Source organism: Caretta caretta, chromosome 19 (assembly GCF_965140235.1).
Source record: "Caretta caretta isolate rCarCar2 chromosome 19, rCarCar1.hap1, whole genome shotgun sequence".
NCBI lineage: Eukaryota > Metazoa > Chordata > Testudines > Cheloniidae > Caretta > Caretta caretta.
The window spans coordinates 9,637,634-9,654,820 of record NC_134224.1 but is presented as its reverse complement, the minus strand read 5'-3'; positions in this window follow the sequence as shown (position 1 = coordinate 9,654,820).

Here is a 17,187-nt window from a genome sequence, read left to right as displayed (position 1 = left end):
GCTTTATTGGGTAACATGACTATGAAAAGCGTTGCAAGATACGCATGTCTGGGCTTGTTGAAACATGCTTTGAGCAAGGCTAGGCATGGCCAAGTATTTAAATTTATTTTTTACAAAATTCATCACCATCCGGTCGTTTTGCACTAAATCATTAGAATACAATTTTAAAATCCGGTCAAAAGATAAACCCTTGCTACGATGGTGTAAGAAAAACACGCAGTGATAGCTGCAGGCGACGGAGCTGGGGTCTTGTAATTGTCTGTTGTGAAACACAATGTCTGTGGCATTTTTGTTTAAAAATTTCATAATGCTTTTAGGAAAGAACACACTGTTTGGGGGATGTCCGTATGAGTCAAAAAACTCTTCAAGGTTACGCTCCACCAGATATACGCAAGCCAGTGTTCACCCGGTCGGTTGTGTGGATGCGTGTTGACCACCAAACCTAGGGGTCTCTGAGACAGCTTGCCGCCAGGGAGCCAATCGCAGGGAAACACGTCTAAGAAATTCTTTTTCGTGTAAGGGTCCGTTGATAAGACACGTGAGAGCTGCACGGTGTCCATGTTCACATGTAGTCAAACAGAACATTTCTCCTCTGATTTATCTCTATGACGTTGTCAAAAACCCCATACAAGATCATATTGACGGTAATGGTTAAAGCCTTCCTAAAACAAATTTCTGCTCTCAGGTTCCCGGTTTTAATCAGGGAATAGTGATCGGCGCATTCCTGGTCGGGGGACAGGTCAAAGGCAAATATGGTGTAACCCTGTGCAAACTCCTCACGATCGATTAACAGAGAACGATCTTTCATGTGTTTACCAGCTGTCTGTACCAGATTCATGTATTCTCTCACGCAGCGTCCTGCCTCGAAGTCTGGTTGCAGAGGCTTGGTCGGTATCTGCTCACCGTCTACATACAAGGCCACAAAATTAATATCGTAATGCTTAAAATTAAAGGGATTTTTAGCGTAACTTCCGCTAAAGGCATCGTTATCCACGAACCCCAGGACAAGCATTTTGGGTAACTGTCCCAAGAACAGGTTCTCCTGGTTACTGACCCTGCTGCCCGCAGGGATGCTAAACACTTTCATTCCCACACGGTCCACGGAGTATTTGGCATTAGCGGTAAGCAGGGCCTCGGCGTACCCCAGACGAACGCTCGGGGCCACCTGTACTTTCTTCACAAAAAGGGATGCTGATAGAATGCGCAGTTTAAAGCCTTCGGTTCCACTGCCCATTAAACAGAAAGGATCTTTACTGCGCGTCAGTTTAATTTTCACATCCACTCTGTTCAACAATAGTTTTTCTTGAAAAAACAGGTCGCTGTGTAGATGACCCAGAATCTCTACTGTTCTGCTTTGAGCGGTCAGCTTTGCATGCCTCACAAACCCTAGATTCTCGCCATCCAAGTCTGTGTCTTCCTGTTGTCCGGCAGTGTCTTTGTAAAAGAGGCCAGCGGAAAATTGCGTGGCGAGGGTGTCGTCGCTGTAATTGAGCACTGATTCTATAAAGGCCCTGTAAGGGTAACAGTTGTTGCTTTGGCTTACAAGGTGGTCCCCGAGTGTGACATCCAGCTGACTAAAAATAGAGGCCACTGGGTAATTCACCAGGCCCACCTCAGCGTCCGCGTCAAGTTCAGTTCCGTCTCTTTTTACAATCTTGCAACACAGGTACAGCAGTGTGTTGTTTAAATCCATATAATCTACGCCATTCCCTGCTATAAAAAAAGTCAATGGGGGCAGACTCCGTAACGGCCGACAGAGGTGGCACCTCGATGTAGATGCTTTTCTCAATGCTGGTCTGCGTAGGGGCTATTTGGAACAAGTCTAGTTTCGATTTGGTGCATTCTTCAGACCCGCAGTGAACGAAAGCCATGTTAATTAAAATATATCTCTCGTATCAGCCGGCGAGTGTTTCGTCTTTCGCCCAGGCTTCCTCTTGGACTTTCGCTTATGGCCGACCCTGCGGGTCAAAGCCTTTCTTTTAAAGGGTTTCGGGGGACCTGCGTGTCGCAGGTATGATGCATTTCTCTTTCTCTTCTTCCTCCTTTTAATGTACATCAGCCCCGATCCTTCCTGTGAAGCTGTGTTCCCCACCTTCTCCAGAACAGCGCAGGAGACGTGACCTACCAAGTCTTTAGCTATGTTTTGAGCGGAGGTTTTTACGTGGGGTTTAATAATCTATAGCCCCCTCCTCAAAAGCGGTATGGCTTTTCGAAAGAGGCTACGGAATATTCCACCCATGCCTGCCCCATACATCACGGGGGCCCCATGATATCCGGGAAGGGCGTATCCCGCCTGGGCTTTGTAATAGTTTCTGTAGACGTTGGGGTCGCCGTAATTTTTTAGGATCGCCATAATACTGTTTTGCTTTTTTAGAAAACTCGCTCTCTCCGGGGGCGCAGGTGTAGCTTGATGATCATCTTGCCAAAGCGAAATGCGACGCTTTTGTTCTGATCTGTCTTTATTTCAATGGTAATGGTGTCGATGTGGTGTTTACTGATAGGGACGTAATGAGGTTTATCGTAGGTGATGGTGACAAACTCGTTGTTCCTTCCTTGGATGGGGACACAACGTAACAGGGGAACAGAAAAGTCCCCCACAAACTGATGTTCTACGATATCCGTGTACAGATACAAAGAATTAAACCCCCCTGTAATGTCTGCTGAGAAAGGGAATTTTTGGATGCTGTGTTTGGGGCCCAAGCCCAGAATGTTAGCTAGCTCCCCGCTGGTAGAAAACATATAAGTAAAAGCGGCAGATTTAAGTCTAATTTTTCTACCCACAGGGTCGTAGTTCATGACCATCTCAGGCGGTCCGGGGTGACGAGCTATGACACTGTTCATATGATCCAGTAATTTGGGTATGGACGCGTAATAACCTCGTCGTAGGATGAAACTCCATGCCATATCTCCAAAGGTGACTTCAAAAGGGGTGTCTTCGTTGATAGTGTTCCAGCTGTGCGGGTATTGTATTTCCACTAACCCCACCTCCCAGGCACCCCGGAGATCCAAGGGCTTAATTAGCCGTATTGTAAAGTTCGAGCTGGTGTTTTGGGGAAAAACTTCAGAGCTGGCATTGTGGGCAAAGTAATGTAAAACTCGCCGTCACTCATCTTCTCTGTCTTTGCGGGGAGGAATAACTTTTGTTTGTTTGTTGTTTGTGTCTAAATGTCACAGAGTTGAGAAGCTTTCACCCAGCTGTTAAACTTATCAGGCCACCCCAACCATTTTACCAGTAGTTGCTTTTTTCTCCCTTTTCCTTTCTCCGCTAGAACTTTTTCAATCCTGTAAATCCTGTCTCATTTGGGGTTTACTTCAGGGTAAAAAGATCCAGTAACTGTCTCACCCTCGTAGTCTTTTAATCGGTATACAGGTCTCTGACCCCTGGTTAAGGCTTCATCCACTATGAATATCTCATCGGTAAATGTCTGTTCATAACCTTTTTCAAAAGCTCCTTTGGTTTTAGATAGTCTCACGTGGTCGCCTTTTCGAAAAGGGGCAACAACCGGTTTTATTTTAAAACCATCTCCATAAACCATTTTCCATACCTTCAGAGAATTTGAAGTGTTAACATCAGTGGGTCTGGTATATATAGTTCTGTGAAAGCTCTGGTTGTAACTCTTTATAAAGTCAGGTAACACATCGATGTAGCGAAAGGTGTTATGGGCTGTAAAATATCTCCACATCCTAGTTTTTAAAGTTCTGTTAAACTGCTCCACAACCCCTGCTTTGACTTCATTATTAGTAACAAAATGGTGAATGCCATGCCGTTTTAACAATCTGCTTAAGGGTTTGTTTAAAAATTCTTTCCCCCGATCGGTTTGTAATTTTTGAGGCACACGACCTTCGCTAAAAATAGCTTTAAAGGCCTTGGATATCTCACCACTCGTCTTGTCTCTTAGGCCTAAGGCCCAGGCATATTTGGATAGAATATCTACCACTGTTAAGATATACTTAAAATTGCTGTTCTGTTTGGAGAACTGGTGCATATCCACCAAATCTGCCTGCCATTGTGCATCCACATCTGAAACAATGGTCTTGTTTCTTTTAAAATGTATTCGAGCCGGTTTGTGTAAAGTATAAGCATCCTGGTCTGAAAGCCAAGCTGTTACTTGTCTTCTATTTAAAGTTTTACTATGCTTTTTGACCACTTGAAAAAGAGGGTTCACCCCGCCAAAGCTCCCAACTTCCCCGGGGGTGTAATATATTTTCTTTAACAGAGCCACCTGTGGAGACATGACTGTTACTGGTACCATCTTTTACTAACACAAGTGTGGGTGGGGGACAACATTCATATTAACACATTTAAATAAGTTTTATTAATCGTCTGGTTTAACACAACCTTTTACAACCACCTGTAAAAATGGACGCCACGACTCCTAACATGAGGGTGTCTGTGCTGGTTCATTCTTCCATTTTGTCCTTTTCCTCTTGAGAGCTGTGTCTCAGACATGAGCAAAAACAGCTGATGCATGATACATTTACTCCCACAGGGCTACCGATGTGTAAGTTCTCAAAGGCCTCCAGAAAGGCATCATCGAGCTGTTGAGAGATTTTTTTCAAAAAAGAAACAGCGTAAGCACCCCACTGCTTGGTTTTTGATTTACACAATCCCTGGTTCTTAGCCCCCCCCCCCACCATTACACACCCCCACCCCGACCGTCACTTCTTAAACATTCATTTACCTGAGCCATGTCTTTTTCGTTCACCTTGTCCGCCCGTAACTCCCCCAAGCCATGATCACCTTGCACCTCTCGGGGGTGGACAACAAGAGGCCATCACGCTCATCGCGGTGCCTCACAAGCAGCCGGGTTTCGGGGTCGATTTCCGGTGTGTCCATCAACGGCTGGACCAAAGGGTCCTCCTCAGAACTCTCGCTGATGTAGCGCTTTCTCCACACAAGTCCAAAGGCCCTCGGGGCTAAAACAAAGTCTGAAGTTCTCACGGGGGTGGTGAAGGAGTCCATGTTTCCACGATTTCTAAAACATGCGCTATTGGTAAAAGACAGCCTCTTCTGCCCGACGCTGGGCCTTATGGGGTGATGGTGCTGTGCTCTGATTGGCAAAGGGGTCATACGCCCCTCTTCTGGGCGGTTCACCCCATCCCAGAACCTGCCCTATTTTGGTCAAATCTGCTCTCGGGGCGGCCTGATTGGTAGAGGTTGGTGGGAGGAGTTGTTAGAGGGGTCACACGAATCATTTCCGGACGGGTCACTCCACCCCCGGAACTCATCCTAATTGGTCAAATCTCCTCTTGGTCCTATCGGAACAAAATCCCTCCTGATTGGTAGCGGCCGGAGGGAGGAGTTGTTAGAGGGGTCACAAGACCCACTTCCAGAGAGGACACCCCGCCCCGGAACTCACCCTGATTGATCAAAGCTCCTCTCTGGGCAGTCCTACAGGGGCGAAACCCATCCTGATTGGTAGAGGGTGGGGGGGGAGGAGTTGTTAGAGGGGTCACAAGACCCACTTCCAGAGAGGACACCCCGCCCCGGAACTCGCCCTGATTGGTCAAAGCTCCTCTTGGGGGAAGTCCTACAGGGGCGAAACCCATCCTGATTGGTAGAGGGCAGTGGGAGGAGTTGTTAAAGGGGTCACATGACATACCTTGCTTCCGGTCATGTTGCAGCCTGGACCCTGGAAGTAATAACACGCAGGGGCGGGACTTCCTGTGGGTTGGGCTAAGGGGTCAAGGGGCGCGGCTAAGGGGTCAAGGGGCGGGGTTAGGGTTTGATTGATGGTGGGGCCCTTATACTACTGAGAGGGAACAGCTCATTATTACACTCGTTAATTTGGGTCAAGAAACTCTCCCACAGCCCTCACCCCCGGGGCCCAAACAAGCATGAGAACCCCGAGAACAGGCGCTCAATACTGGCACCTCTTCCTCCCCCAGACAGAGAGTCCTGCTTACTGTTTCATTATGGTCAATACAGCCCTTTATCCTCCCATGGGAGAGAAATAGAGTTCCCTGCTGGTTATCATGTGTGTGTCGAGACCCTACAAAAAAACAGGATCCTATCTACTCATCACAGACTTCAAAGACCCTTTTGCATAGCTGCCGAGGGTTTTATCCCTGCATCCTTGCAAAATGTAATATGCAGTGTCTGGCTGTGGCCCTCCACCCCACGGGTGGCTGCATTTCAGCAGTAAGCAGAATGTTTCTGTGGACGCAGTTTATAGAGTGCTTTGGGAATTGTAAACTGGGCCACTGACTCAGGCTGAGTGAAGAGATTCCTGGCCTGGGTGCCTGGGAAATGTTTTGCCTGCACACAAGTATATATGCATTATCTGTTTATGTGTGTATTTAATGCCAAGACTCTGCAACTGTCCCTAGGTAGGGAAGGCAGCCGACACTAGCCTTTGAATTCCCACTGTTCTATTTTTGATTCCCTCTTTTCTAGCCCAGTAAAGGTCTCTCCATTCCAGTCTTTCTGCTGATGAGTTTGCAGGGTGCTGAGCAGCTGGGACGAAATTAGCAACTCTACTTCTGTGTGATCTCTCTGCCCCATGGAGCAGTTACTGGGTGGAGCTTCTTTTATTAACACTTCTGCCCCAGAGACTGGCAGCCAGTGGAATCTGTGCTTAAAAAAAAAACAAACAAAAAACATCCCACTGGGGTTTGATCTGAGCAAAACCCCAAAGTGTCACCGACGCAGCCACATTTTATTTGGGATGGCACAGCGTCCGCCATAAATGTTTAGGGCTCTCTGAAGGTGGAGGGCATGAAGCAGCTTGCTCACCCCCACGTTTATGTTGTGACATCAATAAAAGGCAAATGCGCCGTTTGATACCGGCCACTCTGCTAAAAAAATAATCCCTATCTCCTTCCATCTTGTGGATCTCAAAGCCCATTAGCACTTCACACACAGGAACGAGTCAACCCTCGCGATCCCCCTGTGAGCTGGGGAAATACGGTATGTGTCCGAAGCAGGGCCATTTATTGACTAGAGCACTGTCCAGGGATGCAGGAGACTTGCATTCTCTTGGCGGGTCTGTCACTGACCTGTTGCGGGACCTTGAGCAAGTCATTTGCCCTATCTTGTCCCCTCCCGCCTTTTCTCTGTCTTGTCAGTTGAGCCTGTAAGCTCTTTGGGGCGGGGACTGGCTTTCGTTATGGGTATGTCTACACTGCAAGAAAAGACTCGCGGCACAGCAGGGTCTGGCCTCGGTCAGCTGACTTGGGCTGCGGGGCTAAAACTGCAGCGTAGATGTTCGGGCTGGAGCCTGGGCTCTGGGACCCTGTGAGTGGGGAGGGTCTCGGAGCCCAGGCTCCAGCCTGAGCCCGAATGTCTGCACTGCAAACTTTAGCTCCACAGCCTGAGCCCCACTCAACTGATCCAGGCTCTCAGGGTTTTTTATTTCAGTACCTAGCACAATGGGGCCATGATCTCAGTTGGGCCCCCTGGGCATTACTATAATTCAAGTAATAAATAATGATCAGTAAAGGTAGCCAGTGTTAAAGATTCAACACCCCTGCAGTGAAGGCGAGATTGCTCTGAGACCTGGACAAGGTCCTCTGACAAAACCAGAGCATTTATTTACAAGGCTAAAAATAAAAACCTTTCAGCTCTGATTTATCCATCACAAAGAAATGGGGGGAAGAGGGTAACGGCGCCTTGGATTTTAGTTCCCCTCTATGGGTAGGGGAAGGATAGTCTTGCAGTGAAAGCACAGGCCTGGGAGTTGGGCTTCTGTTCCTGGCTCTGCCCTGGATTTCTTCTGTGCCTTTGGGCAAGTCACTGTGCCTCAGTTTCCCCATGTGTTAAATGGGGCTCATCCTATGTCACTTAGCATCATCAGGTCCAGCTAACAGCTGACGGAGCGTCTCCTTTACCTCACAGCAGGTAAGGAGATGCTCTGAGCAAGTCGATCTGAGTTCTTTATCCCTGCTGCTGCCGTGAAGTTCTGAATGGTCGTGCCCTGCTACCCAGCGCTGGCTGAGAAGTCCTAGGTGCCCATTACAGTATTGTAGCCTGTAATGAAATAGAAGGGAAGCCACACGAACCCTGCCCATGTCTGGCTCAGGGCTCATGCGCTAATCTTCCCTCCTGCCCTTTCTCCTGTACCGCTCCCAGCACCCCTCTGCTGCTGTCATCAGCACTGTTCATCTCTGGACGCTTCCCAGATTTTGGATGGTTGGTCACTGAGTCAGGGAACTGCTGCTTACTGGCTGGTAGGATTCCTGGACAGGCTGCAACAAGACGATCTCCGAGTTCAGCCTGATCTCCAGCATACGGAGATTGTGGGTGAGGGGAGCACCACCCCACTGAGTCAGCTGCTGTTTTGGTCCCAGAAATAACCCACTTGGTCCCTGCCCCCCAACTTGCATCAACTGATTAATCAGCTGAGGAGTGTGATCTCTCTGCCTTTCACAGCAGATAGAAGAAATGTAAACGGGCTTTTGAGCAAAGATAGCCCGTAGCTGTGTGCAATTACAACCAACTCACCTTCTGTTTCTGAAGGGGTGGGCAGAAAAGCTAGCCAGAACAGAAGCTAAGAATGCTGTGGACCCTTCTTACTTGTTGTCACGGAGTCACCGGGCGATGCCCTGGAACTACTCCATACGAAGCCAGGCAGGCCTCTGCGGGAGCCTCCTCTCTGTGAGCAGACTGTCTCCAGGGCCAGAAGCTTACACAGCTTCAGCCTTCCTGGGGCTGACCTTGGAGCATTCAGCATCCCCTTCCACACCGTCCGCTTCCCACAGCCAGTCCGCACAGGCGGGGCTCCTGGGGAAGCCAGAGGGCCCTGCCCCCCAATTCCTCAGTCAGACATGACTCTCAGCCAGCCAGTTAAACAGAAGTTTTATTAGATGACAGGAACATGGTCTAAAACAGAGCTTGTACGTACCGAGAACAGGACCCCTCAGTCAGGTCCGTCTTGGGGGGCAGGGAGCCCAGAGCCCCATCTGGGCATCCCTCCATTTCCCCAGCCAGTTCCAAACTGAAACTCTCCAGCCCCTCCTCTGGCCTTTGTCTCTCTCCCGGGCCAGGAGGCCACCTGATCCCTTTGTTCTCCAACACCTTCAGTTGGCTCCTTTGCAGAGGAGGGGCCCAGGCCATCAGTTGCCAGGAGACAGGGTGTCGGCCATTCTCTGTGCAGACACCATCACACTGGCCCTCTAGGGCTCTGCAACAATCACACACCCTTATCCCACCACCTAGATACTTAAGAAATGCCTAGGGGAAACTGAGGCACCCACACAGTGTTCAGAGAAAACATTAAGAACTTTCCCACTTCATCCCACTTGTAGTGATTCAATTCTGTTCGGTTTATTTTTCCATGCGCATCATTGTGATATCAGAGTACCTCCCAGTAGTGCATTAAGAAGCAGGACTAGTGTCAGTCGTGTGTGTCTGGTTAGGTACTGATTACTCCTGGGGGAATTCTGTGCCACTGCGCATGCGCAGAATGTATGTCCCCTGCAGATTTCTTTGCTTCACCACAGAAAAATGACTTTCTGACTGGGAAACAAAGGGAAGCTACAAGAATGGTCATGTGACCCTCCCCAGCACTATGTTTCAGGTGCGTAGGGGAGGACGGGATTTCCAGTTCTCCTGCGCGGCATCCGGGGCTGGGTCAGACCCACCCCCAGATTTCTCCCCCAGCTGCAGGAAGCTCTGTAAACTCCCCCCTCCACTTCCTGCACCCATTGCTCCTCAGCTGCAGCGTGAGGGATCCCTGTACAGGGAGCTGCTCCCCCATCCACCCAACCCCCGTGCATCCAGTCCTCCTCCATACCCAGACCCTCCTGCCAAGCCTCACCCCCGCCCCCACTCACAACCCCCCCCATCCGATGAGCCCCACTCCCCCTGCATCTGAACCACCTAAAAGAGCCACTCGTACCCAGATCCCCACCCCACTGAGCCCCAACCAGTTGCACCTGGATCCCCACTCCACTGAGCCCCACTCCCCCAGCATTTGGACCCTCCCCTGAGCCCCCCACACCCAGACCACCCTGCCGAGCTCTATCCCCCCCAACAACCTCCCCGCACTGAGCCCCAACCATCTTCATCTGGCCCCCCCTGCAGAGTCCCATTACTGTGACACCCAGAACCCCCAACAAGCCCCATAACATCCAGATTCACCCCCGCCCCGCACCTGAATCCCCCACTGAGCCACCCGCACCCAGATTACCCCACACAGAATCCTGTCAGCCCACACCGGGATACCACCCACATTAAGCCCCTCCACACTTGGATCCTGCCTTACTGAGTCTGCCTGCCCACACAGAGGGGCAGGGCCCTGGGGTATTTCTGGGGCAGGCTGGATCCTTGCACTGTGTCAGGGTTGGGTGCAACCCGTGTCCCGGAGGGGTGGGGGGAGCTGCAGAGTGATCTCCCACCTCTGTGCACCCAGTGGCCTGTGCTCTCCAATGCCATGCTGGAGCCTCCACATTTATTTGACAAATAAAATTTGCAGAATTTTAAAATATTGTGCGCAGAATTTTAAAATTTTTGGCACAGAATGCCCTCAGCAGTAACTGACAAAGAACAATGCTTTATGCTTCTACTGTGTTGTATTAGAGGATCTGAGAGTACTTTATAAACACTTACCCCTCCTAGCACCCCCCTCTGATAGGTAGGTATTTAAGGTGGATAAATTGAGGCACAGACAGTAACTCATGAGAGGCCCCATGCTGAGTGAGTGGCAGAACGGGGAACAGATCCCAGATGTCCTGACTCCCAGTTGCCTGGTTGTGACCACTAGACACCCTACCCTGTTCGAAATGGATGTCCAAGCCCCACCATTCTGATCTGGGAGCATCTTACGCTCCCATTGCCCAGGTGCGTGTAAATGCCTGCACACAGTGCAGGGGGGATCATGGCTCACTACCTCTCCTCTAAAAACATTACCCTGTGGTGAGGTACCCATGGCCAGCTGTAATATGGTGCCCTTTAGTTCCTCTACATTTGCCAGCACTGCCTACTTGTGGAGGGTTTTATATTGCATTGAAGACTGGATTATAGAACCCGAGTGGTTAGGGATAGAAAAGCTGACCCAGCCCATGCCCTGGCCACAAGCCTGCTCCCTGCAGTTCATTTCCTACTGCTTTGGCCAAGATAGTTCTAAGCAAGGGGGCTTCCATCAGGAGACTATTCCGTAGCCCAGCCCAGCCCAGCCGAAACGTTCCCCTGGTTAATTTCAGCCATTTGGGCCAAGCTCTGCCTCCCTGCACCACACAGAATAATTCCTCTCGCTCCTTGGAGGGAGCGCCCCCCTGGTCATGTCCCACCTAGGGTTACCAACTCTGACTGAAGCTATTCTGGGAGATCCCCCCCAACATAACGTCATGTCATTTTCTTAAACTCTCCTGGATTGCTTTCAATAGTCGCCGGGAGATGTATGCTGATTCCGGGAGACTCCAGGCCAATCCTGAAGGGTTGGCAACCCTAGTCTCCCCTCAGCTGTCACTGAGCCGAGCTAAGTGTAAGTCAGGATTTTTAATCTTGCCTCTTAAGTCAGGTCCTCCCGCTCCGTGCTCATTTTTAATTTGTCTTCCCTAAGGGTGGCCTCTTACTTCCCCAAAGTCATGTGCCGTGTGTGCCCATGTGTTGGCCCTGCGCTTTTATCAAGTGTAATGGCCAGATTGGGATTTGTCTCTTCCCCCCGCCGCCCCCGCCTCCAGGCAGGAAGGAATTTATCTTTGCACCTCTTTCAAGCAGACATGCCAAACCCGTGAAAAAAACTCAGACATTGGGCTTGTTTTGGGCTTAATTGGCTTGTGAGTTGCTTGTTGGCTAGTTTTTGGCCTGTAGCTTGTTGCTTTTTTTTTTTTTTTTGATTGGCTCCCAGCAAGCAGGGGTAAGGGGGGGAGAGAGTCAGGGGTGCACAGCGGGCCCACCACCGTCCCAGACTGCAGGCCGGGCGGGATCTAGACACATAAGAGTGTCGGGGTTCAGGGACTGGCTTGGGTTGGCCTTGTTTTGAAATGGGATTCGCTTGATTTTTGGCTTACTGTGAAAGTCGGGGTGCTTATTTGCCGCGTGAAAGTCGGCAGCTGTGCCATTCAGCTGCAGCTAAAGAATGTCCCCGTTTTCGGCAGTGCCAGTTGGGCCTTGGCAACACGAGCCTTTCTTGCCATTAAGGTCAGCGGTGCCGCTCCGCCAGTGGTCGGAGCCCTAGTGGTCGGAGCAGACCGGGTGCTATTTTAACCACTGTGACGCGAGCCAGACGCATGGGGGGGGCCGGCGGTTAAAGTACCAGTGGACAGGCTGCCGCAGCGTGACAAGCTGCAGGTGACCATGCAGAGCTCATCAGCAGAGGTGACCATGATGGAGTCCCAGAATCGCAAAAGAGCTCCAGCATGGACCGAACGGGAGGTACGGGATCTGATCGCTGTATGGGGAGAGGAATCAGTGCTATCAAAACTCCGTTCCAGTTTTCGAAATGCCAAAACGTTTGTCAAAATCTCCCAGGGCATGAAGGACAGAGGCCATAACAGGGACCCGAAGCAGTGCCGCGTGAAACTGAAGGAGCTGAGGCAAGCCTACCAGAAAACCAGAGAGGCAAACGGCCACTCCGGATCAGAGCCCCAAACATGCCGCATGTGAAAGGATTACTTTGCCCTGGCATTCGCGGTTCTCCTGGATGTACTCCCAAAGCCTTTGCAAAAGGTTTCAGGGGAGGGCAGCCTTATTGCGTCCTTCATGGTAGGACACTTTACCACTCCAGGCCAGTAACACGTACTCGGGAATCATTGTACAACAAAGCATTGCAGTGTATGTTTGCTGGCGTTCAAACAACATCCGTTCTTTATCTCTCTGTGTTATCCTCAGGAGAGTGAGATATCATTCATGGTCACTTGATTAAAATAGAGTGCTTTTCTTCAGGGGACACTCAGAGGAGCCCGTTCCTGCTGGGCTGTTTGCCTGTGGCTAAACAGAAATGTTCCCCGCTGTTAGCCACGGGGAGGGGGAGGGTTGAGGGGGTAGCCACGTGGTGGTGGGGAGGCAAAATGCGACCTTGTAACGAAAGCACATGTGCTATGTATGTAATGTTAACAGCAAGGTTTACCCTGAAAGAGTGTAGTCACTGTTTTATAAAATGTGTCTTTTTAAATACCGCTGTCCCTTTTTTTTCCTCCACCAGCTGCATGTGTTTCAATGATCACAGAATCTTCTCCTTCCCAGAGGCTAGTGAAGATTAGAAAGGAAAAAAAACGCACTCGAGATGAAATGTTCTCCGAGCTCATGCTGTCCTCCCGCACTGACAGAGCACAGACGAATGCGTGGAGGCAAATAATGTCAGAGTGCAGGAAAGCACAAAATGACCGGGAGGAGAAGTGGCGGGCTGAAGAGAGTAAGTGGCGGGCTGAAGAGAGTAAGTGGTGGGCTGAAGACAGGGCTGAAGCTCAAATGTGGCGGCAGCGTGATGAGAGGAGGCAGGATTCAATGCTGAGGCTGCTGGAGAATCAAACCAGTATGCTCCAGTGTATGGTTGAGCTGCAGCAAAGGCAGCTGGAGCACAGACTGCCACTACAGCCCCTGTGTAACCAACCGCCCTCCTCCCCAAGTTCCATAGCCTCCACACCCAGACGCCCAAGAACGCGGTGGGGGGGCCTCCGGCCAACCAGCCACTCCACCACAGAGGATTGCCCAAAAAAAAGAAGGCTGGCATTCAATAAATTTTAAAATTGTAAACTTTTAAAGTGCTGTGTGGCATTTTCCTTCCCTCCTCCACCACCCCTCCTGGGCTACCTTGGTAGTCATCTCCCTATTTGTGTGATGAATGAATAAAGAATGCATGAATGTGAAGCAACAATGACTTTATTGCCTCTGCAAGCGGTGATTGAAGGGAGGAGGGGCGGGTGGTTAGCTTACAGGGAAGTAGAGTGAACCAAGGGGCGGGGGGTTTCATCAAGGAGAAACAAACAGAACTTTCACACCGTAGCCTGGCCAGTCATGAAACTGGTTTTCAAAGCTTCTCTGATGCGTACCGCGCCCTCCTGTGCTCTTCTAACCGCCCTGGTGTCTGGCTGCGCGTAACCAGCAGCCAGGCGATTTGCCTCAACCTCCCACCCCGCCATAAACGTCTCCCCCTTACTCTCACAGATATTGTGGAGCACACAGCAAGCAGTAATAACAGTGGGAATATTGGTTTCGCTGAGGTCTAAGCGAGTCAGTAAACTGCGCCAGCGCGCCTTTAAACGTCCAAATGCACATTCTACCACCATTCTGCACTTGCTCAGCCTGTAGTTGAACAGCTCCTGACTACTGTCCAGGCTGCCTGTGTACGGCTTCATGAGCCATGGCATTAAGGGGTAGGCTGGGTCCCCAAGGATACATATAGGCATTTCAACATCCCCAACAGTTATTTTCTGGTCTGGGAATAAAGTCCCTTCCTGCTGCTTTTGAAACAGACCAGAGTTCCTGAAGATGCGAGCGTCATGTACCTTTCCCGGCCATCCCTCGTTGATGTTGGTGAAACGTCCCTTGTGATCCACCAGAGCTTGCAGCACTATCGAAAAGTACCCCTTGCGGTTTATGTACTCGGCGGCTTGGTGCTCCGGTGCCAAGATAGGGATATGGGTTCCGTCTATGGCCCCACCACAGTTAGGGAATCCCATTGCAGCAAAGCCATCCACTATGACCTGCACATTTCCCAGGGGCACTACCCTTGATATCAGCAGATCTTTGATTGCGTGGGCTACTTGCATCACAGCAGCCCCAACAGTAGATTTGCCCATTCCAAATTGATTCCCGACTGACCGGTAGCTGTCTGGCGTTGCAAGCTTCCACAGGGCTATCGCCACTCACTTCTCAACTGTGAGGGCTGCTCTCATCTTGGTATTCATGCGCCTCAGGGCAGGGGAAAGCAAGTCACAAAGTTCCATGAAAGTGCCCTTACACATGCGAAAGTTTCGCAGCCACTGGGAATCGTCCCAGACCTGCAACACTATGCGGTCCCACCAGTCTGTGCTTGTTTCCCAAGCCCAGAATCGGCGTTCCACAGCATGAACCTGCCCCATTAGCACCATGATGTATGCATTGGCAGGGCCCATGCTTTCAGAGAAATCTGTGTCCATGTCCTGATCACTCACGTGACCGCGCTGACGTCGCCTCCTCGCCTGGCATCGCTCTGCCAGGTTCTGGTGCTGCATATACTGCTGGATAATGCGTGTGGTGTTTCATGTGCTCCTAATTGCCAAAGTGAGCTGAGCGGCCTCCATGCTTGCCTTGGGATGGTGTCCACACAGAAAAAAGGCGCGGAACGATTGTCTGCCGTTGCTCTGACGGAGGGAGGGGCAACTGACGACACGGCTTACAGGGTTGGCTTCAGGGAGCTAAAATCAACAAAGGGGGTAGCTTTACATCAAGGAGTATTTCAGGCAGGACTTCACGGAGGGTTCCAATAAGAAATGGTGCACCTAAGTTATTGTTCTTATTGGAACAAGGAGGTTAGCCTGGCCTCTGATTGATACATGGCTAGATTTACCTCGCTGCACCTTCTCTGTGAGTGACTGCAGTGTGACCTAGAGGAATGAGTCCCCTAGACAGGGGAGGAGGCAAATGAATACAAAACAAATCTGGTCTATTTCTTGTTTTGATCCACTCCATCTATCTTTTACATCTTTGGCTGGCAGCAGACGGTGCAGAAGGACTGCATGCCATCCACATCTCATGGCTGCTCAGCAGAAGATGGTACAGTACGACTGCTAGCCATCCTCATCTCTTGCCTGCCCGGCAGAAGATGGTACAATACGACTGCTAGCAATCCGTATCGCCTGCCTGCTCACCATAAGACGGTTCAATAGGACTGACTGCAGGACTAAAGAGAATGACCTGGTCAAGTCACTCCAAATTTAGTCCCTGCGCCCATGTCTGCCCAGGCGCTCCCAGCTAACGTGGCCAGGAGCACCTCGGACACGACGAGGATGGCTACCAGTCGTACTGCACCATCTGCTGCCAGAAGGCAATGGGTTGCTGCTACTATGTAGCAATGCCATACCGCATCTGCCAGCACCCAGGAGACATACGGTGACGGTTACCTGAACGGGCTCCATGCTTGCCGTGGTATGGCGTCTGCACAGGTAACTCAGGAAAAAAGGCGTGAAACGATTGTCTGCCCTTGCTTTCACGGAGGGAGGGAGGGAGGGAAGGGGGGCCTGACGATATGTACCCAGAACCACCCGCAACAATGTTTTAGCCCCATCAGACATTGGGATCTCAACCCAGAATTCCAATGGGCAGCGGAGACTGCGGGAACTGTGGGATAGCTATCCACAGTGCAACGCTCCGGAAGTCGACGCTTGCCTTGGTACTGTGGAAGCACTCCGCCGAGTTAATGCACTTAATGCACTTAGAGCATTTTCTGTGGGGACACACACACTCGAATATATAAAACCGATTTCTAAGAAAACGACTTCTATAAATTCGACCTTATTCTGTAGTGTAGACATACCCATCAGTACATGCAGATTTGTTGCTATTTACCCAGAGGAAGTGGACTATGTCGTGCTAGCTAGGCACTTTGCTGATGCCAGGACAATAGAGTGATTGGCACACTAAAAACACACAGATGTGTCTAAGACAAGACCCTAAGTCGGAGTGGGCAAACATTTTGGCCCAAGGGACACATCTGGGTGGGGAAACTGCATCCAGGGCCATGAATGTAGGGCTAGGGCAGGGGGTTGTGATGCCGGAGTGGGTGCGGTGTGCAGGAAGGGGCTCAAGGGGTGGGGGATGCAGGGAGGGGTGCGGAGTGCAGGAGGGGGCTCAGGGCAGGGGGTTGGGGTGCGGGAGGCAGTACGGGGTGTGGGAGGGGGTGTGCTGTGCAGGAGGGGGCTCAGGGGAGGGGGTTGGGGCGCAGGGTGCAGGAGGGGTTCGGGGTGTGGGTTCCGGCCTGGCGCTGCTTACCTTAAGCAGTTCCCCGTTCCTGGCCAATGGGAGCGGTGTGGGATCAGGGCAGGCAGGGAGCCTGCCTTAGCCCCGCGGCACCATGGGGGTGGCAATCCCGCAGGCCGGATCCAAAGCCCTGACGGGCCGGATCACCACCCCTGCCCTACGCCTAAAGAGCTTGCAATCTGTTATGCATATATACAGAGAACATGACTAATGACAACATGAGCAAGATATTCAGGGTGGGAGACAATCAACGTGGTGACAGAACCCAGGGAGAGTATGAGGGGAGGGAAGCTCAGTGGTTTGAGCATTGGCCTGCTAAATCCAGGGTTGTGAGTTCAATCCTTGAG